We start from the raw sequence: 6680 nt of genomic DNA, 5'->3' as shown, positions 1-6680 counted from the left end.
GTTTCCCAGAACCAGAAGAGGCATGAAAAGGGCAGAGAAGAGGTTGGCTTCATGCAGGCGCAGTCTCCAGTTGCGTGGAAAAAGCCCTGGAGAAGAGGGGACTTAGATGGCTGTGGGCAGGTGAGGACTTTCTGTCTCAGCAACTGATTTCCATGAAGGAAGAGCACCAGGAATGAATTGCTCTGCTCATTCACACACAGCTGGGTCTGTAGCGATCGTGGTTTGTTTTTTTCTAATAAAGCATTAACTCCAATTTTGAACTGTGTGATTACTGACCGGCATGCTCTGTGACACTGAACTACAACTCCCATCAGCCCCAGAAAACATGGCCAGTAGCCAGGGATGTTGGGAGTTGTAGTCTAGCAACAGCCAGAGGGCCAAAGGTTCCTTACAGGTTCTGTAGCAGCTAACTGAAAACACACTGTGTTCACATTGTAGCGTAGGTGTTTATGGGTTAACATTACAGTGGTACCTCGGGTTAAGTACTTAATTCATTAACCTGAAACTGTTCTTAACCTGAAGCACCACTTTAGCTAATGGGGCCTCCCGCTGCTGCCATGCCACCGGAGCACAATTTCTGTTCTCATCCTGAAGCAAAGTTCTTAACCCGAGGTACTATTTCTGGGTTAGCGGAGTCTGTAACCTGAAGCATCTGTAACCCGAGTTACCACTGTACTTCACTGAAAAGCCCTTTTCTTCAGGGAGCCAATTGACAGAGCCGTCCTATATATGTTGACTCAGAAATAAGTCCCCATGTGTTTACTGGTGCTTACTCCCTAGCTAAGCATGCATGGGGCTGCAACCATAGCTTGAAGACTTGGATTTGAATGCTGGGGCTGGGGCTGCAAGCCAACCTTTGCTATGCGCTCACTAAACTGAGCAAGTTGCTGCCTTCCTAATCTCTAAAAATGGGAGTTAGTAGTCTCTGATCAAGAAATCCTAACTAGGTATTAAGGTATGCAAATAAAGCATCATTTGTCATCCTGTCTCTTCCTCCCCCTTCCTAATTTTTGTAGATAGGCTGAATTTAATCTGTTTTCTCAAGCTTGTTGCTAACGTTGTAAACCTGTGTTCTGGAGGTACTACTTCAGAATGCAGGTATGTATGACCTGAAATTTCCTTCTGTGCAAAATTATGAAATAAATCCACATAGGGGACAAGGTTAACACAGGAACCCTTCTCACTCCCATCTATGTAGATTTCTGTGTGGAGAGAACTGGTTAAATCTGCCTACACTCAGAAGCTGTAAGGCCCAGAGTCTTTCACCTCTGCGAGAAACGGTCATATTTGTGTTTTATAGAAGCTGGGACCTTGGTGCTTAGCAGAAGAAGGCTGGAGAAAGGGAAGTAGACAGAGAAGGCTGGAATGCCAACAGGGGAGGACTTTATAGAGAGCAGGAGCCAAAGAGATGTTTCATTCTGCACCTGTATGTTTTTTCATTCATAACTACTTTCTAGCAAAATATGTGATGGGTTTTCTGAATGAAAGATGAGACCACCAAAACTCTGCACCATTTACTGAATTCTGGTTCTGGTCTGTCATCACACACAGAGAGCGCGCAGCTGCTTTTGGGGAAGTTGAAGTTGTACGGGGTTGTGATTTTCTGCAGTCTAATCGCAGAATGGACATATTTCCAGGCCTCATGAGTGCAGAGGGGAAACTGGAGAGAACAGCGCCAAGATGAGTCATAGACTCTCAAATAATGAAGTAAGTCGAAAGAAGGCCTTTCACTTTGATCCGTCGTGATTATGAGCGCTTAACTCGCGCCAGTTTGGACCTTTTCGAAGCTGCAGCTTCATTTTCTTTGTGTATCTCTCCCTGGCTGCAAGATCATACAGGGACTTGGCTGCACACAGCTACAGCCTGCCAGGGCTGGCAGCCATTTCTGCCTCGCGCAATGCTCATCCAGTGCTTGAGCCTGTTCTGCATAAAAATAACACAACAACTGCGTTCATAAGAGAAAGCAAAGGGGAAGGAAGGTGACTTAGGATCGACTGTTTCTGCACACAGCGTCACAACTCCCAGAAGGTTGATCTCTGCTGCTGAAGATCTCTTCTCCCAAACGCCGCTGAGCCCTAGCCAATGGACACGTACATTGCAATGTTTTTTAAAAGGGCCCCTGTTGTCATTAAGCACCAGCCCTGAGAGCTGCACCAGGCCAGGCCGTTTCCTGAGCGCACAGTAACAGGGAGGGACTGTTAGCAGAAGGATGCCTTCAAAACCAGAGTGCCAGTGTCTCTGTGGAGCAAACTTTACACATGAAAGCGTGTCTCCACCAGCTGTCGCCACCAGCTTCCATCTGCTCTGTGCCTTTGGCCTCTCGCCCTTCCAGATGGGACCTTGATCTCCCATCCTCAGTGGCTGCTGCAAACTTGCTCTTCCCCCTCCGCTCGTCTTTTCTGATTTCGCGCCAGTCTTCGGCTGACTTCTATGTTAATCTCTTCTGATGTTCTCAGTCGCTGCTCCAAGAACACTTTTTGCTCCCCTTGCTCCAAAGGGTGGGTTGTTGTTGTTGTTGTTGTTGTTGTTGTTGTTGTTGTTGTTGTTGTTTGTTTTTAAGGACAAGGACAAGGAAAAGTTAAGGAGTTGCTGTAGTCAGCCTGTTCCTGTTTTCTTAAAGGTCAGCCAACTTGGAGCAAAGGGAAGATCTTTTTCACAGTCAAGGAAAGATGGTGTCTTCATCTTCCTTCCTTTAATGAGCTCTGCAAAATTTTGGAATGGTTTCCGGTTAGAGCAGGCATTGAAGCGAGGGACCCAATCTGTAGATGTGTGCTTTCAATAAGCCAGGCATGGAAGAGAGAGAGAGAGAGAGAGAGAGGCTATTGACGCAGGCTGTTTCAATCGGTGCCCTGTTCCCACTGGGCAATTCCAGTCGTCCTACTCCTTAATTAAGAGTGAGAGGCTTGTTTGGAAGGTGCTTGCTTTCAGCTCGAGAGCCTTTTAGTCCGCAGCCCCCGAGAGACATTGATTTGTTAAATGGGACCGCCTGCTCAGCCTTTCTGAAAGTCTGTTCCAGCCTAAGAACAACCCTGTGAAGTAGAGTCAGCCGAGAAGGCCAGATCCCAGCTGATCAGAGAGCGGCTTTGGAGTTGTCTTGATGGCTAAGTCAGAGAGATGGGCGTGGAGTCTGGCTGTTCTTATCCCTGGTGAGAAATGAGCCCTTTGTCCATGCTGACTCCTTGTTGTTAATCCAGGGCTGAGCCGTTGCATTCAGAACAGGGGCCGGGGTTGAGTCTTGGCTCAGTAGCTTTTCAAAATATTGTTAACAAAAGTTGAGTGCCTCCCCGTCTCTCTGCCAAGCAATAGCAAGATCCCAGAGGGTTCCAGGCACTCACCTAGGGCCTGTGTTCCTTTGGAGAATTGAGACACAGCGGAGACTGTTGTGGCTTTAAGAAATATAGTTTATTCACCTGTTTACATGTTCAGTCTGCATGGGGAGTGTCTGTATCTTACAGCAGGATCATTTCAAGAGGAGGAGCTGTGCAGTCCTAAAGTTCAAGGCATCTCTTCCAGCCAACCTTCAGCCAGCCTGCCCAAGATGGATCCCAGTATTTCTTCTTCCTTCTTCCTCCCAGAACACCTTGCTAAAAATTCCTCTTTTCCTGTCACCTCACATCCAGTTTCTCTGGCAACCTTCCAAACCTCCAGTCTCTGTTCACACAAGGAGGAAGTAGAGTTCTCTTGCATTGCCAATGCCTCTTTATTGTTTCTTAATGGCTCTAGTTTGGCCAGGTCGTTTTTTTGCATAGGCTAGCCCAGGAATTCCTCTGCAGCTGGTATTTCTCCCTTTGTATCCCAAATAATCAAAATCCCACCATTTATTAATTTCTAGGGTTTAGGGGAGTGTCCCCCTCCCAAATCTATAACAATATACGGTACACATTTTCTTATTGGAAGATGAAACAGTACATCAAATCCATCACCTTTGGGATTAAAAAGACCCTTGCTCTCAGCAAATCAAAGGCAAAAATTACTCCCCCACACACACACACATCTTGCGGGACCACTTGTCACATCTCCCCAAAGCCCTCTTATTAGAATTTCCAGGCTCTCCCTTCCTCAAAGTGATGATCCACAGCTCTCAAAGTTTAGGAATTTTCTATTAGCACTGACCTCAAGCTCAGTCAAACTGCCAAGTTTCCAGCACAACTAAACTGAAATGAAACACTGCACAAATTTGACTGAACAAATCAATCAGTCTGGAATTGGAATTCTGAAAGTGCAAACTGCTGTTCTGAAAGAGAACTTCTAAAATACTCTTTTCGTAGTAATTATATGTACTTTGATGACAATCGTTTTAAATGTTATTGTGACAGGCAGACTTAAATTTGCCCCCCGTATGTACTATAAAATTAAAGCAGTATCACACCACTTTAAAGAGTCATGGCTCCCTCCCCCCCCCCAAATAATCCTGGGAAATGTAGTTGATTAAGGGTACTGAGCATTTTTAGGGGATTTCTATTCCACACACCTGGGACGCGGGTGGCGCTGTGGGTTAAACCTCAGAGCCTAGGACTTGCCGATCAAAAGGTCAGCGGTTCAAATCCCTGCGATGGGGTGAGCTCCCGTTGCTCAGTCCCTGTTCCTGCCAACCTAGCAGTTCGAAAGCACATCAAAGTGCAAGTAGATAAATAGGTATCACTCCGGCAGGAAGGTAAACGGCGTTTTCGTGCACTGCTCTGGTTTGCCAGAAGTGGCTTAGTCATGCTGGCCACATGACCCGGAAGCTGTACGCCGGCTCCCTCGGCCAGTAAAGCGAGATGAGCGTCGCAACCCCGGAGTTGGCCACGACTGGACCTAATGGTCAGGGGTCCCTTTACCTTTACCTTTATTCCACACACAGAGCTGCAATTGCCTGAGTTCCCTGGAAAGAACAGCGATTGATTGTTAAACCATACTGGAAATCGTGGCTCTGTGAGGGGCAATAATAATAATAATAATAATAATAATAATATAACCTTTATTGTCACTACACCACCTGTGTGCAGTGAAATTAAATGAGGCCCCCTCCCTCCCCATATACTCAGTCTTGTTCACGCTCTGTGTGCTTGTCAGAAGTCAATTACACCCCTATTTTTTTCCATTCAGCAGCCCAACAGCCCACCGATAAAAACTGATATAGGGATTTCCTAACAACTCTCAGCACAGTTAACAAACTACAGCTCCCAGGATTTTTAGGGGGAAAGCCATGACTCTTTAAAGTGGTATAATGCTGCTTTGAACATATACAGTGGTACCTTGGTTCTAAAACTTAATCCGTTCTGGAAGTCTGTTCCAAAACCAAAGCGTTCCAAAACCAATGTGCGCTTTCCCATAGAAAGTAATACAAAAGAATCCATTCCAGACTTTTAAAAACAACCCCTAAAACAGCAATTTCACATGAATTTTACTATCTAACGAGACTATTGATCCATAAAATGAAAGCAATAATCAATGTACTGTACTATAAAATAAATAAGACAGTATTGTAGATGATAAAAATTAAAATTAATTATTTTTCTTACCTGCACAGATGATAGTCATTGTTTGGATGGGGGGCTTTTATCCATTTCCACAGCCACACAATCAATCAATCAATCATTAGCTGAACTGGGTTCCACACAGTCACCAAAAAAAAAAAATTTAATCAAAAAAGTATTAAAAACAAAAACACAAAATAAATAGCAAAAACAAAAGCACCAAATTTAATCCGTTCCAGAAGTCCATTTGACTTCCAAAATGTTCAAAAGCCAAGGCACAGCCTCTGATTGGTGCAGGTGCCCTGGAAACAATCGCCGACAGCCGCATCGGATGTTTGGCTTCCAAAAAAAATTGAAAACTGAAACGCTTACTTCCAAAGCGTTTGAGAACCAAGGTACCATTGTAGTACAGATGGAGCCTTAGTTTCATTGATCTTCCCCACCCCCAGCAGCAATTTCCTTACATTTAATTCAGTCACAACATTGCAGCAGATTGCTTGTTTTCTAACAACAGAGGAACGAACAAACCGGTAAAAACATCAACCGCCACTTATGGAATGAAGGCATCATTACAACCAAGCTGATGTCAAAATAGCCTTGAGCTGTGACCCACAAAATTTTTATCGCTACACTCATGCGACTGCTGCAAATAGTTAGGGCGATTGTAACAGCTCCCGGCCAGGAAATGGGTGCCACAAACTTGACACGCTTCCAAGGTAAATGGTATCCGGAACAACCTGTTCTCGGTCGCCGCAGCAAGGAAACTTGCTGTTGCGCTGAAGCAGGGAGGAATGGTTGCTCTCTTAATGCCTTGATACCAACTGATGGGAGCAACTGTTCCTGGAATACTGTGCTTGGCTCTGGTCTCTGCACCTCAGAAAGAAATGTGTACATAGGGCTTTTTTTTCCAGCCAGAACTCAGTTCCGGCACCTCTCAGGTAGGCGCCATTGCCATTCTAAGAGAACAAGGTTCAGGGTGAGTGCCGGCACCTCTTTCTCTTGAAAAATAGCACTGAACTCTGTACTGAGAATCCTCTGGAAAAACAATCTCTCAAAGGACCTGTTGATGGCATTTTACCATTGTACTGTATAGAGTGTATTAACGTATGGTCTGTGTGTGTGGTTTGGGAGCTGCACAGCCAGGGAAAAACCAATGCTATCCAGGGTTGTAAAGACTGCAGAGAGTAGAATTGGGTGCCCTCTTCCCACCTTGGACCAGAT

This window comes from Podarcis vaucheri, assembly GCF_965113315.1.
Source record: "Podarcis vaucheri genome assembly, chromosome: 13".
NCBI classification, from domain to species: Eukaryota; Metazoa; Chordata; class Lepidosauria; order Squamata; family Lacertidae; genus Podarcis; species Podarcis vaucheri.
Note: the sequence above shows the minus strand (reverse complement) of the source record.